The sequence below is a fragment of the Dipodomys merriami genome, unplaced genomic scaffold (assembly GCF_024711535.1).
Source record: "Dipodomys merriami isolate MVZ:Mamm:240054 unplaced genomic scaffold, mDipMer1.0.p SCAF_3, whole genome shotgun sequence".
Lineage (NCBI taxonomy): Eukaryota > Metazoa > Chordata > Mammalia > Rodentia > Heteromyidae > Dipodomys > Dipodomys merriami.
The window spans coordinates 24,108,195-24,129,746 of NW_027204492.1; the positions used below are offsets into that span (position 1 = coordinate 24,108,195).

General features: G+C 42.2%; 1 protein-coding gene across 2 annotated transcripts in view; it reads right to left on the reverse strand.

Annotated features, from left to right (window-relative positions):
- Positions 1–20,049, reverse strand: part of Stag2 (STAG2 cohesin complex component) — a 132,587-nt gene extending 112,538 nt beyond the window's left edge. The window contains exon 1 of one of the 2 annotated variants that reach the window (XM_070039771.1): positions 19,608–20,049. The gene's annotated coding sequence lies outside the window, so the exon portion shown is untranslated. The remainder of the gene's footprint in view (positions 1–19,607) is intronic. The other variant, XM_070039772.1, reaches the window with a different exon arrangement.
- Positions 20,050–21,552: the final 1,503 nt, after the last annotated feature.

Sequence of the window (21,552 nt, forward strand, 5' to 3'; positions counted from 1 at the left end):
TAACATATACTTCAAAACTTGTTATATCGGGCTGGGAAGGTGGCTCAGTGGTAGAGCGCTTGCCTTGCATGCATGAGGCCCTGGGTTCGATTCCTCAGCACCACATGAGCAAAAAGAAAAAAGCCAGAAGTGGCACTATGGCTCAAGTGGTAGAGCGCCAGCCTTGAGCTGAAGAGCTAAGGGACAGCGCCCAGGCCCAGAGTTCAGGTCCCACAATTGGACCCCCCCCCCCAAAAAAAAAACTTGTTATAAAAAGATTAATTCACCTGGATACTGGTGGCTCATGCCTGTAATCCTACTCAGAAGGCTGAGATCTGAGGATCACAGTTCAAAGCCAACCCAGGCAGGAAAGTCCATGAGACTCATTTCCAATTAGCCACCAGAAAACCGGAAGAGGTGCTGTATGTAGCTCAAAGTGGTAGAGAATAGGGACAGCACTCAGGACCAGAGTTGAAGCCACACGACCAATTAAAAAAAAAAAAAAAAAAGCAAAGAAAAAGATTAATTCCTTAAAATCAATTCAAGTATTACTCTCCCAAGTATTAAAATAGTCCAATATAACGAACTTTATCATCACCCCTATACCCAACCCCTTTCAGATGTTATTGATCAGACTGAGAATGACATCCTCTATCAATCTCAGTATAAAGTTTCTTCCTTCCTAAGCTTCAAGTTTTGTTAAGTTTTTGTAAACCTCTAAAAGGTTTAACTATTATTATATATTTAGGATTCCTGTCTTTTCTTTTCTTTTCTCAAAGGCATCAGTATAAATCATCCTACTTGGAAGCAGCCTATCATCACCATTGAAGTTTTCTAGAATTAGAAGAAGATTCAAGAAAGTAAGCACTCTCACTTATGAGCTGACTGATCTTGGGCAAGTTAACTATTCTAAAGTTGTTAAATAAAAATAGCACCAACGACCTCACAGCATTATATAAGAAATAAAATTTGAATGTTAGCTTACTACGAACTGCAATGTAGTAAAATATTGCTGCGAATGATACCCTTTTAGATAAAACCTATCATTAAGATATACTGACTATGGGGAAACCATGCGTCTGACAATATATACTGACTGAATATGAATACTACTAATAATTGAGTTGTATTTCTGAAAAAAATCTCAAAAAACTGAAACCTTCATAATATATACAACACAATGAGACAAGCACTCAGCTAAAACTCTGATTTCTAGACTGAAGAATTTAGTCACAAGACATAAATCTGGATATTCATTGTAACTATACATTTAGATATTACATATTTACATACAAACACACACAATTGCCTGTCAAGACTGTTATTTATTGTGCAGCACTTGGGTAACTGCTTCAGTCTAACTTCAAAGAATTAGGAACTAATTCACTAATAAAATTCTGATAAAATTTTCTACTGAGTATTCATTCCTCAATGAATAGCAGTACTTTGTACACTGAAATTTAATTAAAATTCATAAAGTACATATATTCAGAATTGGAAATATCCATTTGTCCTTGTCAAGCTTGCTTTTCAAACCCATATCTTCATGTTACTGCTTTCCTACCACCAGCGATGGCTACCACTTCCTCAATTCTCCTGCCAGAAGAAAAGTTTGAGGAATGTCTTTGGCCTGAATGAGTGGTAGAAACAGGGAAAGACATATCCCAAAGGAAAAGTATTGTGGTTTTAATAAAATTTCCTACATTTTCTTTCTTCAGTGTAGAAGGGAAACACTGAAAAATTCATGTTCCTAGCTTCCTTTAGACCACAGAAACATGTATTTTTTTTTAAATATAACTTTATTAAACATGGTGTTTGTAATAACAGTATAGTGTTAAGTTTGCAATTTAGGTACAAGGCAGTAGACACACTGTAGAGTGGAAATTCTCTACTTTTGAAAAGAGAAAAAGATTAGAAAACAGGACATCATTTATCCCATTCCTGAACACATTTTAAATAAAGAAAACCTGTGAGAAAAGATGTCTTTTCAATCAAAAAAATCTCAATACTTACTATTTGATTGTTGCTTACTTTCTGTCAATCTTGTTAAAATTGTTTTACTGAAAAGTTCCTGCTTTGGAGACAAGGCTTGGTCCTTATTGATTAAATCTTTTTTTTTTGTCCAGTCGTGAGGCCTGAACTCTGGGCCTGGGCATTGTCCCTCAGCTCTTCAGCTCAAGGCTAGCACTCCACCACTTGAGCCACAGCACCACATCCGGCTTTTTCTGCTTATGTGGTGCTGAGGAATCGAACCCAGGGACTCATGTATGCAAGGCAAGCACTCTACCACTGAGCCACCTTCCCAGGCCCTGATTAAATGTTAATGATATCCTTTTCCTGCAATACTTTAATTTAAAGACATCCTATTACAAGGGCATTGAAATTTAGTTACATCCTGCTCCTATAAATTAAGCCATATCCTTTTGCAGATTGTGAACTTGAGTTCAGCCAATCTGAGTAGAGGGGCAGAGCCTGCTGGGTTATGGATAAAAAGGGAAGTGCCTTCATGTTCTGTGTGCTTGCTTGCAAGATTTTAGCTGATAGTGCACCATTCTGCAGAAGTAAACTTTACCTTTCCTAGTTCAATTTGTTATCCCTATTCCTACATGACACTCCAACATCCCAGGCATATCTAACAAACATCACTCAATTATGTGTATTATATATAGAAAATGAACTTAATATTATATACTGCTACCAAAAATGTCAAGCTAACAGAAGCCAAAGCTAAAACACAAAAGTTAAACACAAGCACATGTAAATGAAATACCTGTCCAAATACCACAGATTTAGAATTTCATATAAAGACACAGAAGGAAATCCTATAGAAGGTTACTGGTGGTACTGTGTTGTCCAGGATAGCTTCTTGGGCTTACACAATTCTTCTGCTCCAGCCTCCCAAACACAGACCTATATGCTGAACACCATTAACAAAGTTGTTGTTGATTACATGCACTCTTTACACAAAATCATACTTTTGGAAGGCCTCAACTTTTTGATAACAATAACTGGTTATACCGCATCATCATACAATATTATTCAACTAAACAAATTAACCACCAAAAACTGAGCATTTCAATGCTCTCCTAAAAGTCTTTAGTAGTTGTTTTTCCCTAAGGATCTCCAGAGCAGAACTTATTCTGAAATAACTGTCACTAATTTCAAATTAAGAATACTGTATACAGGATGGGCTGGGAAGGTGGCTCAGTGGTAGAGTGCTTGCCTTGCATGCCTGAGGCCCTGGGTTCGATTCCTCAGCACCACATAAGCAAAAAGAAAAAAGCCAGAAGTGGAGCCATGGCTCAAGTGGTAGAGTGCTAGCCTTGAGCTGAAGAGCTGAGGGACAGTGCCCAGGCCCAGAGTTCAGGCCCCATGACCGGATCCAAAAAAAAAGAATACTGTATACAGGAATGGAGAAAGAGTAAGCAAATGTAATCATATTCAATGTACATTATATAAAAACTTAAGAATGTAACTTGAAGGTAGGGAGGGACAATGGGATAGAATGAAGGGGTGACTGACAAAGAAACACTGCATTCATAACCTGACTTATGGAACTATAACCTCACCATACAATTACTTAATAATAACAATAAAATATTTTTTAAATCAAGTGCCTCCAGTCACCAGCAGTGAACTCCTGTAATCTTAGCTACTCAGGCAGCTGAAATCTATGGATCATGGTTTAAAGCCAGCCTGAGTAGGCAGAAAAGTCAGTGAAATCTCCAATTAACCACAAAAATAAAGCTAGAAGTAGAGCTGTGACTCAAGTAGTAGAGTTCCAGCCTTGAGCAAAAAAGCTAAGGGTCAGGGCCCAGGCCCTGAATTTAAACCCCAGTACTGGCATAAAATAAAGGAATACCATGTCAAAAAGTGCACAGATGGCAGGCTAGATGTATAGCTCAGTGGTAGAAATCTTACCTAGATTGAACAAGACCCTGGATTCTATCCCACCACAAAACCAAACCAAACAAAACAAAACACTTGGTGAGTTCACCTATATGCCTAGCAAAGACACTAAGACAGGAAGCTAAGCAAGCTGGAAGCCAGCCAGAGCTACATAGTAAAACTTTATCTCAAAAAAAAAGTAAATAAAGAGCAATTCCAGTACATGACATTTTTTGAAAAGTGGAACTTTTTGCCCTTTAATAAGTTGACAGATTCCAACTGATGACATTGCCTTGGGACAGAACTGTGTGTCATCTACTTTACTAATGTATTTTCTAGTCTCCAGTAGGTACTTCAAGTACCAGCTGATTTAACAATGAATGAACCAGCTCATGAAAACTTAATAGAAAGCACACAAAACATTTTATACATCATTTCACTGTGTTCATTAACCTCCATCCCACTCATGGACTCCAGCTTAAAAACGAATAATAGTTCTTAAAAGCTACATTTCATATAATAAATTCTCCCAAAAGATCTAGCTGTCTACCAGTGGCCAAATTTCTTCATGTAATCAAGAAACGCAGTCCTCCTTCAAGCTATTATCTTCTCATTCACAATATTTGAAGGAATTAGATTTAAAATTCTTTTCAAAAGTGAACGAAGGGGTTGGAGGTGTGGCTCAGTTGGTAGAGTGCTAGCCAATCAGCAAAAACATCAAGTACCGAATTTGAGTCCTGATCTCAAATCAAAAAACAGAAGTGAGTGAAGCTGAGTGCATGCTGGTGGCTCACACCTCTAATCCTTGTTACTCAGGAAGCTAAGATTTGAGGACTGTAGTTCAAATCCAATCCAAGTAGTAAAGTCTATGCGGCTCTTTATCTTCAACCACCAAAAAAGCCACAATTGGAGCTGTGGCTCAAATGGTAGAGCACTAGCCTTGTAGGAGGAAATCTTAGATTACAATACAATATACTAGCCTAAAATTTTATCGAAATTGCTTTACCATGTCTGAATTCACTATCACTAATTTTGGAAGGAGGGGAAGTGCCACCAAGTATAAACAGGCCACAAAAAGTACAAAGTAGCTACAAAAATCACAACAAATGAGAGGGCTTTGGGGGAGGAGAGCTGGTGTAACTTTATGTTGTCTATACCCAAATCCAAGGCCTTATAAATGTTAAGCAAGAGGACTACTAAGAAATGGTGCACATTAATCTCTACATATCAACCTCTGCAAGTCCTAACTTTCCAATTATGTAAAGAGTCAGTTTAACTTTAATAAGTCTCTAAACTGGACCTTCCCTTTCTTTCTAAGTTAATATCACTTCTCTTAGTGAGAAATATTTCCTTTTTATTTTTTTCTTTTGTAGTCTTGTGGCTTGATCTCTGAGCCTGGGCGCTGTCCCTCAGCTCTTTGGCTCAAGGCAAGTGCTCTATCACTTGAGCCACAGTGACACTTCTGGTTTTCTGGTGGTTATGGAGATAAGAGTATCATGGACTTTCCTGCCTGGGCTGGCTTTGAACCATGATCTATAGATCTCAGCCTCCAGAGTAGCTAGGATTTCAGGCATGAGCCACGTGTGCTCAGCAAATATTTCCTTCTTAAAGCTATCTTCTCAGAAGAACCCCTCTGAAATTTATACAATCTAGATTTGCTCTTAAGGAAATGGAAACGGAAACCTGAATTATATGTAAAGAAAATTAACTCAGATGGAATAATTTGATTTTTTTAACTTGTTTTACTTTGATACAACTCAAGGACACTGCTTAACTTGGCAAAGAGTTGATGAGAGCTGGGTACCAGCAGCTCACGTCTATCATCCTAGCCACTCAGAAGGATAGTGGTTCAAAGACAGCTGAAGTTGGAAAGTCTGTGAGACTCTTATCTCCAAATAATCACCAAAAAAGCCAGAAGTGGGGCTGTGGCTCAAATGGTAGAGCAAAGTCAGCACTGAGACCCTGAGTTCAAGCCCCAGGACCGGCACCGAAAAAAAAGAGAGAAAGAGAAAGAGACAGAGACAGAGAGAGACAGAAAGAAAGAAAGAAAGAAAGAAAGAAAGAAAGAAAGAAAGAAAGAAAGAAAGAAAGAAAGAAAGAAAGAAAGAAAGAAAGAAAGAAAGAAAGAGAAAGAAAGAAAGAAAGAAAGAAAGATAGAAAGAAAATAAAAAGGATAAAACCCAAGTAGAAATTTTCCTCGTTTATCTTGTCTTATACTACTGATCTTGTCTTATACTACTGACCTTGTACCAATAAAAAAAATTCCCCAAAAGAATAAAAGTAAACTGAGAATATAGCAATTTAAAATAATTTAAATCACTTTCATGTCCACAGAAATCTCTGTAGGGATTTGGAATCCCTTCCTACTAGTTACTAATTGGGCAAGTTATTTGGCTTCCATAAGCTTCACTATCCTCTTCTGAAAAAGGGGGTATTAATTAGGGTCGTCACATATCCCAGTTTCTCTGGGACAGTCCTAGTTTATACCATTATCCAAGCATGCCATCCCCATTAAAGTCTCATTTCACTCTCAAAAGTAGCATAGCTTAAACAATTACTTATATGTATGCTCACCTGACTTCATAGGGTTATGAAGATTAAGTGAGCTAAAACTAATGTATCTGCAACAATATCTGGCATGTAGTAAGAGTTCAATTAATATTAGTTATTCTCAATGTAGTGACTGTCAGTGGCTTTTTATTTTAAAAAACTGAACTGTCTAATGAACAGTGATCTTACAATAATCCTTTTTACTAATACAATTATGCATTTGACTTCCCACATTCAACTCTTTAAAATATCAAACACTGGCCGGGCGCTGGTGGCTCACGCCTGTAATCCTAGCTACTCAGGAGGCTGAGATCTGAGGATCGCGGTTCAAAGCCAGTCCGGGCAGGAAAGACCATGAGACTCCTATCTCCAATAAACCACCAGAAAACCGGAAGTGGCGCTGTAGCTCAAATGGTAGAGCACTCGCCTTGAGCTGAAGAGCTGAGGGACAGCGCCCAGGCCCGGAGTTCAAGCCCCACGACCGACAAAAAAAAAAAAAAAAATCAAACACTGTCCGAAATCAACACTAACCAATTTATTGCACAAAGCAGCAATATCATCGATTGCACTCACATTTTACCATACATAAATTTTAGTAGAGGCTATATTATGGTTACTAGCAGGAAAATAACAGTGAAAAGTTGTTTGCTTAGTGATAAATTAAGTCCCTTAATATTCTAGATGTGTTTTCAACCACTGTTCCTCAGGTTAACTACAGAATTCAGAAAACAGATTATTTCCAGTGCCAAACTATCTTAAAAATTGCCCAGGAAAAAAAAAAAAAACTAATGTACGGTGGGTACCTAGGGGCCATAATTCTGTTCTTAGCTGGGCTCTGGTGGCTCATGCCTGTAATCCTAGCTACTCAGGAGACTGAGATCTGAGGATCATGGTTCAATGCCAGCCCGGGCAGGAAAGCCCGAGACTCTTACTACAATTAATGACGAGAAAACCAGAAGTGGTGCTGTGGCTCAAGTGGTAGAGCACTCATCGCCTTGAGCTAAAAAAGCTCAGGGATAGTGCCCAAGCCCAGTGTTCAAGCCCCACAACCGACAAAAAATAAAATAAAAACACCAGTTCTTGCAACAATGAGATGTACAATGAGATGTCGTTATGTCGAAAAACGAACTTTACAACTTTGGTGGGGGGGATGGGAAGGGACGGGAAGGGGAAACAAAGGAGGAGGCAACAATGCTTGATAAGAAATGTACACGGGCTGGGAAGGTGGCTCAGTGGTAGAGCGCTTGCCTTGCATGCCTGAGGCCCTGGGTTTGATTCCTCAGCACCACATAAGCAAAAAGAAAAAAGCTGGAAGTGGCACTGTGGCTCAAGTGGTAGAGCACTAGCCTTGAGCTGAAGAGCTGAGGGACAGCGCCCAGGCCCAGAGTTCAGGCCCCACGACCAGACCCCCCCCACACCCAAAAAAAAGAAAAAGAAATGTACTCATTATCTTGCCCATGTAATTGTAACCCCTCTGTATAGTATTTTCACAATTAAAAAAAAACACTAGTTCTTGGCATTCTTGAATAAAAACAGAAGAAATGAGCCAGGCACCATTAACTCAAGTAATTGTATCTGGTAAGGAGGCTGAGATCTAAGGATAGTGATTCAAAGACAGCTTGGAAAGGAAAATCTGTGAGACCCTTATCTCCAATTACCACCCAAAAGCTGGAAGTGTGAGGATGGGAGGGAAAAACTGAGAGAGAGCAAGGAATAAGTGACATTGTCCAAAAAGAAATGTACTCTTTACATGACTAATGTAAACTGTAATCGATCACCTTCATAATAGTTTTCAAAAAACTTTTTTAAAGCCTAAAGTAGAGCTGTGACCCAAGTGTCAGAGTACTAGTCTTGAGCAAAAAAAACACCGAGTTCAAGCTCCAGGACCAACACACACACACACACACACACACACACACAAAACAATATTTCTAGGTTCATTGCCTGGGAACATTGATGTTCATCACCTGGGAAAACTATTTCTTACAGGATGAAACTTAAGGGAGTGTAAACATAAAATATGTAATTTTAGTTATGGCCATGGAAAGCATACACACACAAACCCATATGAAAAACAGCTTCATGAGCTGGGCGCTGGTGGCTCACGCCTGTAATCCTAGCTACTGAGGAAGCTGAGATCTGAGGATCACAGTTCAAAGCCAGCTCCGGCAGAAAAGTCCCTGAGACTCTTATCTCCTATTAACCACTAGAAAACCAGAAGTGGTGCTGTGGCTCAGCCTTGAGCTGAAGAGTACAGAGATAGCGCCCAAGCCCAGAGTTCAAGATCCAAGATTGAGAAAAAAAAGAAGATCAGCTTCATGGGCTGGGAATGTGGCTTAATGGTAGAGTGCTTGCCTACCATGCATGAAGCCCTGGGTTTGATTCCTCAGTACCACATAAACAAAAAATGCCAGAGGTGGTGCTGTGGCTCAAGTGGTAGAGTACTAGTCCTAAGCAGAAAGGCTCAGGGACAGAGCCCAGGCTCTGATTTCAAGCCCCAGAACTGGCAAAAAAAATCAGCTTTATATTGTCCCTTATTACCTGACTTATGAAATGCTAACACCTCTGTATAACCACCTTAATAACAACAGCAAAATTATATTTTCAAAAACTGGCTTTACTAGCGCCAGGTGCCCAGGGACCAGTAGCTCACACCTGTAATCCTAGCTACTCAGGAGGGTAAGATCTGAGGACTGAGGTTTGAGGCCAGCCCGGGCAGGAAAGTCCAAAAGACTCTTCTCTCCAATAAACTACTCAGAAAAAGCCAGACATGATGCTGTGGTTCAAGTGGTAGAGCATTAGCCTTGAGCCTGAGAAGCTCAAGGAGAGAACCCAGGCTGAGTTCAAGCCCCAAGACCACCAAAAAAAAAATTGGGTTGGGCTGGGAAGGTGGCTCAGTGGGTAGAGTGCTTGCCTTGTATGTATGAGGCCCTGGTATTTGATTCCTCAGCACCACATAAGCAGAAAAACCCGGAAATGGTGCTGTGACTCAAGTGGTAGAGTGCTAGCCTTGAGCTGATGAGCTGAGGGACAATGCCCAGGCCCAGAACCGACAACAAAGAAAAACTGGGGTTTACCTCATGTCTACTAATTTAGGTGAAATATACAACATCCAGCATTTATCCAAATAAAACTCCAGGTTTATTTCTTTTTTTTTTTTTTTTTTTTTTTTGGGTCCGGTCGTGGGGCCTGAACTCTGGGCCTGGGCACTGTTCCTCAGCTCTTCAGCTCAAGGCTAGCACTCTACCACTTGAGCCACAGCGCCACTTCCGGCTTTTTTCTTTTTGCTTATGTGGTGCTAGGAATCAAACCCAGGGCCTCAGGCATGCAAGGCAAGCACTCTACCACTGAGCCACCTTCCCAGCCCTCCAGGTTTATTTCTTTATTGCTTTTGTTTTTGTTTTTTTTTTTTTTCAGTCGTGGGGCTTAAACTCTGGGCCTGAGAGCTGTCCCTCAGCTCTTCAGCTTAAGGGTGATGAGGGCTCTTGAACCACAGCACCACTTCTGGTTTTCCAGTGATTAATTGGAGATAAGAGTCTCAGGCTTTCTTGCCCAGGCTGGCTTTGAACTGTGATGTTCAGATCTCAGTCTCCTGAATAGCTAAGATTACAGGTGTGAGCTACTAGTCCCCGGCTCCAGGTAAGTTTTTGAGAAGCAGAAATGAAGAAGAAAAGTAAAGGCCAAGATACTGATTGGTAATTCATGTAATAATATGGGGCCCTGATATTTATTTACTACCTGAGACAAGAAATAGAAAGTATAAACCAACAGAAAAAGATACTATCAGAAGGAAGGAGAATTTTTGTTGTGTTAGTCCTGTGACTTGAACTCAGGACCTAGACACTGTCCCTACCTTTTTGATCAAGGCTAGAGTACTTGGACCTTTCCTCCCCAGGCTGTCTCCAAACTGTGATCCTCAGATCTCAGCCTGCTGAATAACTAGGATCATAAGCGTGAACCACTGGTGCCCCTCAGGAAGAAAAATTTTAAAGTATCATTGAACAACAACCCAGGCACTGGTGTTTGAAGTCTGTAATCCTAAACTACTCAGGAGGATGAAATCTGAGCATCCAGATTCAAACCAGCCTGGGCAGGAAAGTCCATGAGATTCTCATCTCCAATAAACTACCAAAAGAAGCCAGAGAAGTGAGCTGTGGCTCAAGTGGTAAAGCCCAATCCTTGAGCAAAAGCAGCTCAGGGACAGTGCCCAGGCCTTGAATTTAAGCTTCAGGGTCAGCAAAAAATAAAAATAAAAATCCCACTACAAAACGAGTACAGTGTTATCAAATTAACTTTTGGATTTTTTTTTTATATGAGTAATGTAGCTTCAACTCAAGCTTTTTCTGCTCACAGCTGGTACTCTACAACTTGAGCCAAACCACCGGTCTGGAATTTTGCTGTTTAACTGGAGATAATAGTCTTGTGAACTTTTCTGCCCAAATTAGCTTTGAATCTCAATCCTCAAGATTAGAGGCATGACCCACCAGCTAGCCTAACCCTTTCATTATAACCTACCAACTCAACAAGCTAGGCAACTAGCTTCAGACACAGTTTATAGCACAAATGACATTAAGAAAATATGTGGAGGGGCTGGGAAGGTGGCTCAGTGGTAGAGCGCTTGCCTTGCATGCCTGAGGCCCTGGGTTCGATTCCTCAGCACCACATAAGCAAAAAGAAAAAAGCCGGAAGTGGCACTGTGGCTCAAGTGGTAGAGCGCTAGCCTTGAGCTGAAGAGCTGAGGGACAGCGCCCAGGCCCAGAGTTCAGGCCCCACGACCAGACCCAAAAAAAAGAAAATATGTGGAATCATTCCACATACCACAGAAATAGAAAATAGAAATCCCCCCCCCCTTCAAGAATTCAACAGTAACCCATAAACTTTTTTTTATTGGTTGTGGAGCTTAAAATCAGGGCCTTGGCCCTGTCTCTGAGCTTTTTGCTCAAGGTTATGGCCCTATCACTTGAAACATATCTCTACTTCTAGTTTGTAGGTGGTTAAATGGAGGTTAAGAGTCTCATAGACTTTCCTGCCCAGGCTGGCTTTGAACTGCAATCCTCAAATTTTAGCCTCCTGGGTAACAAGGATTGCAGGTGTGAGCCACTAGCACTCAGCTGCATAACCCATAAACTTTAATAAGCATACTAAAGTAACTCAGAGTTCTTCAATTATTAGTATAAAAGTATTAAACAATATATACAGACCTTTTAATGAGCAACTCAGCTGAGTAAAATTCTGCATTTACTTGTGCATTTATTTAAAATCTTGATTCTACGAAACTAAAGTAACAATTCATGTTTTGGGGATGGTGGATCACTCAAGACTAAAATCAGATAAGGGAAACTACTGAGTTTAACAGAAAACAAATGCACAAAGAATTTGAGGACAGGTTAATTGGGGTATGATTTGGGGCAAACCATGTACTCTAAATACCAGAGCCTAAATTTCCTCATTTATATTTTGTAAAGTTGCTGAAAGGATTAAATATTCATGTTAAAACATGGGCCTTAACATTAAAAAGAAACTCAAACCAAACCAAGTTGTAGAATAGGTTTTTTTCTTTCAAAAAAAGGTCAACACCTACCACAACAAATATTACATACAAAGATGTAAAAATAGTAATAACTTAATGTCCAACAGATTTTCAAAAACTTATTTACCTTTAAGTTGCACATAAAATTATCCAATGCTTATGGAAATTTCCCTAATGTATTTCATCAAGCCTAGTTATATGTTTCCCAATTTAAAAAAATTAAAGTCAGGCATAATGGAGCATGACTATAATTCTAGCACTTAGATGCTGAGACAGGAGGATCTCCCATTTGAGACCAGCTTGGGCTATAAGAAACCCCATCTCAAACACAGTAAGATCAATATAAAAATAAAAGATAGACCATTGATATTATCCTTTTTTTGGAGGAAGGACTACAAAACAATATCAGCAATTTCTTGGTGGCACTAACTTCACTTGTGTCTACTTCTTAGTGCTAATTACAGGAAACATTAAAAACCCAATTCAAGCCTGGCATTAGTGCCCCACACCTGAAATCGTGGCTACTCAGGAGGCTGAGATCTGAGGATCCAGGTTCAAATACAGTCCAGAAAGGAAAATTCTTATCTTCAATTAACCATAAAAAAGCCAAAGGGGGAGCTGTGACTCAAGTGGTAGAGTGCCAACTTTGAACAAAAGCTAAGGGAACGTGCCCAGGCCCCTCCTAATTCAAGCTGTAGTACCAGCACGCACATGCGTGCGCGCGCGCGCGCACACACGCACACACACACACACACACACACACACACACACACACACACACACACACACACACACACACACACAATTTTCAGGAGGGTGGGAATGTGGCATAGTGGTAGAGTGCTTGCCTACCATGCATGATGCCCTGGGTTCAATTCCTCAGTTCCAAATACACAGAAAAAGCCAAAAGTAGCATTGTGATTCAAGTGGTAGAGTGCTACCCTTGAACAAAAGAAGCTCAAGAATAGTGCCCAAGCCCTTAGTTCAAGCCCTAGGATTGGCAAAAAAAAAAAATTTTTCAGGAAAAAAATGCAATTCAGGAAGCATATTACTATAGCCGCTAAAGATATGTAAATTTTTAAATTCACATACAAAAGTCAATCCACAAAGTCAGGTCATATACATTGAAGAAATAAAATCTTTGGTCAAATTAAATGCAAAAGCAGCAATTCACGAAATTGAAAAGTCAAGCTGACAATTGTTTTATCTTTGCCAACAAAGCATGCAATAACTACTGTTTATGATAGCTGAAGATACAAAGATTATACAGAAACAGTATTGAACCACAGATTAAAAGCCCTGAATATATGTTAAACATAGAAAACTTCAGAAGAAAAATGTAAAGAACTTTTAAAATACCCCGTAATTTTAAAGTTTAATCTCTACTACTGAATAAGTAAGCAAATCTTAATATACTTTTTTTTGGAGGGGGGCCAGTCCTAGGGCTTGAATTTTGGGCCTGGGCACTGTCCCTAAGCTCCTTTTGCTCAAGGCTAGCTAGCTAGCACTCTACCACTTGAGCCACAGCTCACATTTTCCTGCCTGGGTTGGCTTCCAACTTCAATACTCAGATCTCAGACTCCTGAGTAGTTAGTTTAAGATTACAGGCATAAGCCACCAGCACCTGGCATACAAATTTCAATATATTCTAACAGCTTACTGGGACTATGTTGATGAGTGGAACTATCCTTTTCTTTTGCTATTCTCCCAACTCCCAAAAGAGTGCTCCATTACATACAGTTCTGTATAAAATTTAACCTAAACCAGGCACTGGTGGCTCACACCTGTAATCCTAGCTACTCGGAGGCAAAGATCTGAGGATCATGGTTTGAAGCCAGCCTGGTTAGAAAGGCCCATGGTTCTCAGAGTCTTCTCTCCAATTGACCACCCAAAAACCATAATTGGTGCTGTGGCTCAAGTGGTAGAGCACTAGCCTTGAACACAAAGAGGCTCAAAGACAGCACCCAGGCCCCGAGTTTATGCCCCACAACCAACAACAACAAAAACAATTTTTGTGTGTATGTGTGCCAGTTCTGGGGTTTGAACTTGGGGTCTGCAAGCTGTCCCTAAGCTTGTTTACTCAAGGTCTGTGCTCTTACCACTTGAACCACAGCTCCACTTTTGGCTTTTTTGGTGGTTAACTGTAGGTAAGAGTCTCACTGACTTTCGTTCATGAGCTGGCTTTGAACCTGGACCTACAGATCCCAGCCTTCTTAGCAGCTGGGATTACAAGCCTGAGCCACAGGTGCCTAGATCATAATGTAAATTTTTTCTTAGTTTTTTAAAATTGTCATTATAAAGGTAATATTTAGAGGGATTTCAGTTATATATCAGATAAACAGTAATTTCTTTTTGGACAATGTCACCCTTTCCCTTGCTTCCATAATGTAAATTTTAAGTCAAAAGTTAATTCACAGCATCAAAACCTGAAGTGTAACATAGTATAAAAAAAACTCAGCTCCAAAAGAATTAAGCTATTCACTGCTCACTACCTTCCTACACATGACTGTGAGTGGGTGTGACTTCAGCATGCAGAAATATTAAGTATTAGTAAAATGACCACAGCATATTTTCACATCTAACCCTGGTTACCAAAAGAAATAAATCTGAGCCAGATTCTGTTCCCCCTGCCCCCAATTTTACTTCATAGCTCCTAAGGAAACAACAGGAGTCAATAAGAGTCAAAAAGGAAAACAATGAAAAGGAAATGCAGAATTTAATTTCATTAACGCTTGAGTGTTTGGCCTTTAAAAATCCTAACTAAATAAACTTCAAAGTTACCAAACTTGGTTTGTTGGTTTAGTAGTGTAGCTATTGCCTTACCACAATAAAATAAGTCTAATGCCACAATCCTCATCATCTACTTAAGCATATTTGCATAGGAATAAAACTGAAATATATAAGCTGTCTTCTAAAGTTGAAATAAAGATGAAATACACAAGCATACCAATGTTCACAGTTATGAAACTTGTATTTTCAGTCTGGTAAAGCAAGCATTAAAAAATATCCATTATCATGAATCACTTCCAGAATTTTAAGATATATACTTAAATAGAAAAAAATGAAATTTAAAAAGAATTTTAAAATAATTTTAAGATATATTCAGATGTCACAGGCAAGAAGTATACTTGACTAGGCATAATACAATATTGCAGAAAATAAGGCACTTAAGGAACAGTTCAAAAACTAAGAAGATCAAGTGTATAAATTGTACTTTTTTTATGGTAATGGTAAAAAAAAGTTCTTAAGAGAAAATAGTAAAAGTTTTCCCGTAATTTTTTTTGGAGGGGATACCAATCCTAGGTATAAAAGTCAGGGCATGGGTGCTGTCCCTGAGCTTTTTTGCTCAAAGCTGGAGCTCAACCACTTGGGCCACAGCTCCACTTGTAGCTTCTTGGTGATTAACTGGAACTCTCAGAGACTTTCCTTCCCCAGCTGGCTTCAAACCCTGATCCTCAGAGTTCATCCTCCAAAGTAGTTAGACTTACAGGTGGTGAGTCCTTGGCACCTAAGGGCATGTAAACTTTTAAGAAGCTATAAGCTCCAGATCCTTTAAAAAATAAAGTGATGTGGGGGCTGGGAAGGTGGCTCAGTGGTAGAGCACTTGCCTTGCATGCATGAGGCCCTGGGTTTGATTCCTCAGCATCACATAAGCAAAAAAGAAAAAAGCCAGAAGTGTCGCTGTGGCTCAAGTGGAAGAGTGCTAGCCTTGAGCTGAAGAACTGAGGGACAGCGCCCAGGCCCAGAGTTCAGGCCCCATGACCGGACCCCCCCCAAAAAAAGTGATGTAAATCAATTCAAATGTAAACACTCATTCCAATATCAGACAAAAAAAAAAGAACCCACTCAACCTCTGCATCAGTTTCTGATAAGTTCTTACACAGTAGGGCAGAATGGCTTACTTTTCTAATACATTTCTCTACCCAGTCATTAAATGCCAAATATTGAAAGTGAATTCAGCTGCCTAGCTCTTCCTACCAGGAATACACCCAATGGTACTCCAATCTCTTCCACTGTCACTTACTCCAACTGCCAAAGCCCCTCCTATTAATAGTAAATCCCTTTCATACTGACTCACTTGAACTGCAACTTGATGAAATAGGCACCACGCAGAATTTTTTTTTAATTTGCAAATGGAACTTTTCTGTTTTCAAATCATTGAAAGGGAAATTATTTAAATAGAGCACATTTACACTGAATTGCAAACATTTAAAGTGTAACCAATTTTTATGAGTTTACATTATTTATACTGGTTCTGTTCAAGCATTTTTTAAATCCGTGTGCCAGCCATTAAACATGTTTCCCAGGTAAATAATTTTGCCATATAAACATAAGTCATTACACCAAAACTACACAAACAATGTGGAAATGTTTTCTTCCAAAATGTTTTCCTTTAACCATGGAAAATTTCAAGTGCACACAAAAGTAGAATAAGAGTAAGAAAACTCACCCAGCTACATACAATAAGTAACTCACAGCCACTATTATTTCATCCATACCTCCTACCCACTCACTGCCCTTATTATTATGTTTAAAAAGAATGAAGAGGAAGACACTGTACTCAATAATAAGTACACTGAAAAAAAACAAAAGATAAAAGTATGAGACTGGCAAATTAAAAGCCAAGAATCCAACAATAACTATGTAGACACCCTACACAACTCCTACATGACAAATTTCTTTAAGAATTCAATTTTTTAAAAAATCTCTAGGAATGTTAATGAAGCCCATAAAACCCAATTGTTTTATTTTAAATTATATGTAAAAGGGTGAACACGAATATGGAAACTTAATCGGAATATGAAAATGAAGTGAAACATTTGTAATTGGCCTGCATTCACCAAGCATTTTAGCTGAAAATGAAAAAAGAATATTTTGTTATAAAATTACAATTCCCCACTTGAAAAACCCCTGAACACTTATGCTTTAACTGATCCTTCTGATCCCTAATTACAGGTTGATATAAATGCAAAAGGAAAACCAGGCATTTTATCTTTAACTGGTTTAAAACTCAAAGTTAACCCCCCCCTAGAAAATAAATGAAAGCAAATCTAAAGTACCAGAATTGTATGTCTTTAAACCAAAATATATCCACTTTCCAGGGCCTTCTTTTTGAAAAAAATAAGTTCCCATATACCCTTAAACGCAACGCGCTAGGCTACAGACAGAATTAGGAGACCGCCTCCTGCTTTTGCTCCTAACCAATACGCAGAGAGAGAAGGTTGGCAGGAAAGTGCTGCGAGGACAGTAACAAACACCAGCAGCTCCAGAGCAGGCCCTGCTAGAGCCAGGAATGACGCACTTCGGTAACCCGACTCTTTCTCCCCTCCACCCCCCCGCCCCCAACAGCGGTGCTGACACTGCCAACAGCCCGGAGTAGGAAAAAAGACAACAGAAAAAAAAAAAAGAAAAAGAAAAGAAAAAGAAAAACCCAGAGCTTGGACCGCACCAGGTTTCATAAGAAACCTCGATTATTCCTCTTTCGACACTAACCACTAGGACTAAACAGGAAAAGAAGCTTCGTGCTTAAGCAAGTCCCATCATGGTGGTTTAACTCACTAAATTAAGCTGATAATGAGTCCAATCCACTGAGACAAATACAGGGTGTGGCTGCTGTGAAATACGGCGGTCCGTGGGAGAAAGGGGGTATGGAATTTACACCCCTTGTGAGAGGAAGATGGGGCTTTACGCGGGGTGGGGGGAGGCGGCCCGCGCATTTTAAGGAACCATTGCAAACCAACACAAGCGTCTCCTTTACTTAAACCTAACCCCACGGATGAAAAGTTTCTCATAGATGCATCATGTAAACTGTAAATAACCATTTAGTCAAAAACCATGACCCTCAATTTGAAAACTGCATTCAAGATCTTAAGAGGGAGAGGGGAGTGGGGGTAGGCAACAACAATATAAAAAACATCCTAGGCCACGGAACAGAAAGTCTCACAAACCGGATGAAACTACTAATGCAATATTAAAAATTAAAGTCGAACCCTGAAGCACGAAAAATTACACGAGAACCCATTACAATATAAGATTTAAAATAAAATGACATATACACCGAGGAGGAGCGCAAAATAAATGTCGAAAGTACAGCGGTTTATTAAAAAAAAAAAAAACTAAAGGAAAACAAGACGTTCCCGCGACGGGAAGGGGGGGGAGGCCGAAATCAACAATACGTTTACGATTCTAGGCCAGAAGAAAATGGGAACGGGGCTCAAAGTTTTGCGGAACTACTTGATGCTGTTTCCCACACCTTCAGTCTACCATGGCCCATCCAACCCCTTTCCTCTTAAAATCGCCCTCTAAGGACCTCCGGATGCGTGATAGAAGAAAAGAGAAAGTCGCCCTGAAGCCAAGAATAAAAGTGTGGAGGGAAAAACGGAGGCTGCCTACCTGGGGCAAGGATCAGCTCAATTCGTGCCTTGAGAAAGACAGTGCGGGTGGGGGTGGGAACGAAAAAGCAGCACTAAAACTAAAACAAAAGTGGCGCCAAAACCCCCCAACAAACAGCCTTCTACTCCCGCCCTTCCCCCCCTCCGCCCATGCCAGACAGGCAGGGCCCCCTTCAGGGCAAGGTCTGCGCGCGGGGCCAACGCCGCCAGACCCCAGCCTATTTATAAAATTGTTGCCCTAAGAAAACTGACCGAAGTCGGGCCTCGGAAGGGATGGAGAGATCGATGCCAATCGCTTTCCCAAGCAGTTCCCCCACCACGCGCTGGAGATGATGGGGCGGGGGAGAAGCAGAGGGGCCCGTCACATGAATGTTGTTCCCTCTCTAGGAAGGGAGGAAGAGAGGGAGGGTGGGGAGGGAGGGAGGAAAGGAAGGAGGGGAAGAGAGAAGGGAGGGGGCACGAGGGAGGGGTGTGATCAGAGTAGATTTTCCCTCGCCTCCCGCGGTCCGAGGCCCAAATATACACAACCGAGCCTGGCGCTCCCCTCCCCCCCCTCCGGTTCCCAGCACCACCATTTTGCTCTGTTCCTTCCCCTCACCACGACATCGCGCTCGGCCCCCACCCCAGACACAGCCGGCCAGAGCGGCCTCCCCCCCCCCTCCGACTACGGCTGGCACCCTACCCCACCTCCAGTTTTCTCTCTCCTGGGCTTAAGAGCCTGGCGGAGAAAAGGAACCTAAGTCTAAGGCTACACAGAGAAGCGGAGCCTCCATCTTGCGCCTCTCCGCGTTCTCCATTTTGGGCCACCCATGGGGGGGGGGTCTTCCTCCGTAAAGGCCCCGAGGGAGAGTTGGGCGAGGGAAGGAAGAGAAAAATCTTCAAGGAGGGTAGTCGAAAAAGAAGAGTCCTGCGCTAGAAAGCGACTCTAGGAGTAGGAGGTAGGGAGGACGGGGGGCTGGAAGTTCCGTGGAAGTGTTGGGGTAGCGACTTGGGGGAGGGAAGGGTTGAAGGCTGAGGCGACGAACATTCCCCCCCCCGGTCAGGAGTTAACCCCCGTCACTCAAGGGTGCCCGCCATAGGGGCACAACCACCCCAGGGGAAAATTGAATGGCAACCGACTGCCCAGCCTCTTCCCCCCCCATCACCCCCCTCAACTGCTGTCGCTCGGTCGCGCAATTTCCACCACACACACCTCACCGTGGGCCCCGCGCCCTCCGGGTGCACCTCCAAACTTCTCGAAGCTTCGCCTCCGCCATTTTATAACTTACCTCCCCCCTCAGCGTACACAGAGGCAGCAACGAGACCGTTCGCCTCCCCCACTCCTTCCTTCTTTCTCAGGCCGGGGGCTTCTTCACCCCTGGGCTGGTACAAGGTTTTTTTTCCCCCTTCCTCTTCTTTAACACCCTCGAATTCTACTCAGGGACGGAAGCTCCCGCGGTTCTAGAACGGCGCGGGGGGTGGGGGGGTTGAAAGTGGCGGTCGGATCCGGCGGGATTTTTTTTTCAGGGTTTTTTTTTTCGGGTTTCTTTTTTTTTTTTTCTTTTTTTCCTTTTTTTTTCGGTGGCGCTTCGGGATTGTTTGGGGTGTTCGCTCTTCGGCGACTTGGAAGCGAATGGAACGCGCAGGCGCCATCTGTCGGCCACGAACCCGCGCCTGGCTCCCGTTGGGAGGGGGCGGCATCTACCGGCAGCGAGTTGGCACTGCAAAGCTTGGCTCCCAGCCCTCCCAACCCAGCGTCCTCCTCCCTGTCACTAACCAATGGTGGCCGACTGACTCCAGGGTTCAGCGTCTCCGACGCCGGCAAACGAGGCGTCCGCAGGGGCGCGCCGCCGAGTGGGATAAACAAGGTGCCGTGCCCGCGCCTCACTTACTCTGTCGTTTGGAAGCGCTTCCGCCGCGGACTCGTGGGTGGGAGGGGGGGTGTCACAGTTCCTCTCTTCCCGGGGAATTGTGGGGGGTGGGGGTGTAGAGGAGGGTGACGAGGGACGAGCAAATAGGAAATGTCCGGCGGAGCGAGCCCCAGGCTGTGGGAATTCCGAGGCCGGACTAGCCCAGCGACTTGTTCTTCAGGCTCCTCCGCCCAGAGCGCAGCCCCAAGGTGGCAGCCCAGTAGGGCATCACCCTTCGAAGTCCCCTCCTCTTGACACGCCCCAGCGGCTAGGGGCCTGCGGCTCGAGTTCCTGAGCCCTCGCTTCCCTCCAGTCCCTACTCCTGCCAAATAATCCAAGTCGCCCAACTCCGGGCACCTGATCGGAAACTGATATAATCGCACTTGGGTTTTTTTTTGTTGTTGTTGTTGTTATTGCTTTTGGGTTCGGTTTTGTTTCTTTGCTTTTGCTCCTGGGATGGAAAAAAGGGAAGCTGATTGTCTACCAGGAAGACATAGCACTGGGAAAGACCGGGAGCGGAGGGGGGGGGGTGGATCTTTTGCAACCCACTATTCCGTTTCAAAAAAAAAAAAATTACAAAAACGTGGTCAATAATCTCCAAGGTCTGGAAGACTTAGGGAACTAGGCTACTAGGCTAGGCCGGACGCTCCACCAGTATTAGGCACTGAGGAGACGGAAAAGGACACGGAGCTCTGCAAAGTGAAGGGAAATGGAAATTTAGGGTCAGGATTTTGGCAGGGGGAGTGGGCCTCCCCCTTCCGCCCCCCCCAACGTCCACTGAGTGCCTGGAAACGTGCTGGGGGATGGCGGGGAAGGGGAGGGGAGGGGCACAGCCGGCCTGGTCACATTGTTGGGGATTTAGGGTCCCAAACCGTCCTCCAAACCGTTTGAAGTTCTAAAGGGCCCCTTCCGCTCCTTCAACTCCTGTTAACTCAAGTCTTTTATCACCCTAGTTTTGTGTTGTTTATTTGGAATCCAGTGAACTGAACCTTTGACTGCCCCAGCTCTGCGGGGTTGAGAAACGTGGGGAAGGGTTATCTCTTGGAAGCTCAGCAGCTTGTCACCTATTACAGCGTCTCCATTGCTATTGCAAAAGTTCCCGAACCTCTGAGAGAATTCGGTAAAAAACTTCATAGGGTTTTTCCCTCCACCTTTTCCTTTTTTTTTTTTTACTTTTCAGTTAACTTATTGTTCTAAATGTTAAAATTTTGAAATTAAAATGAACAAAACGTATTAAATAGCAAGACAAATGGCAAACAGGAAAAATCCGTGTAAATTCTGTTTATTGCTCTTAATTATAGAGGTTAAAACATTCCTCACGCAA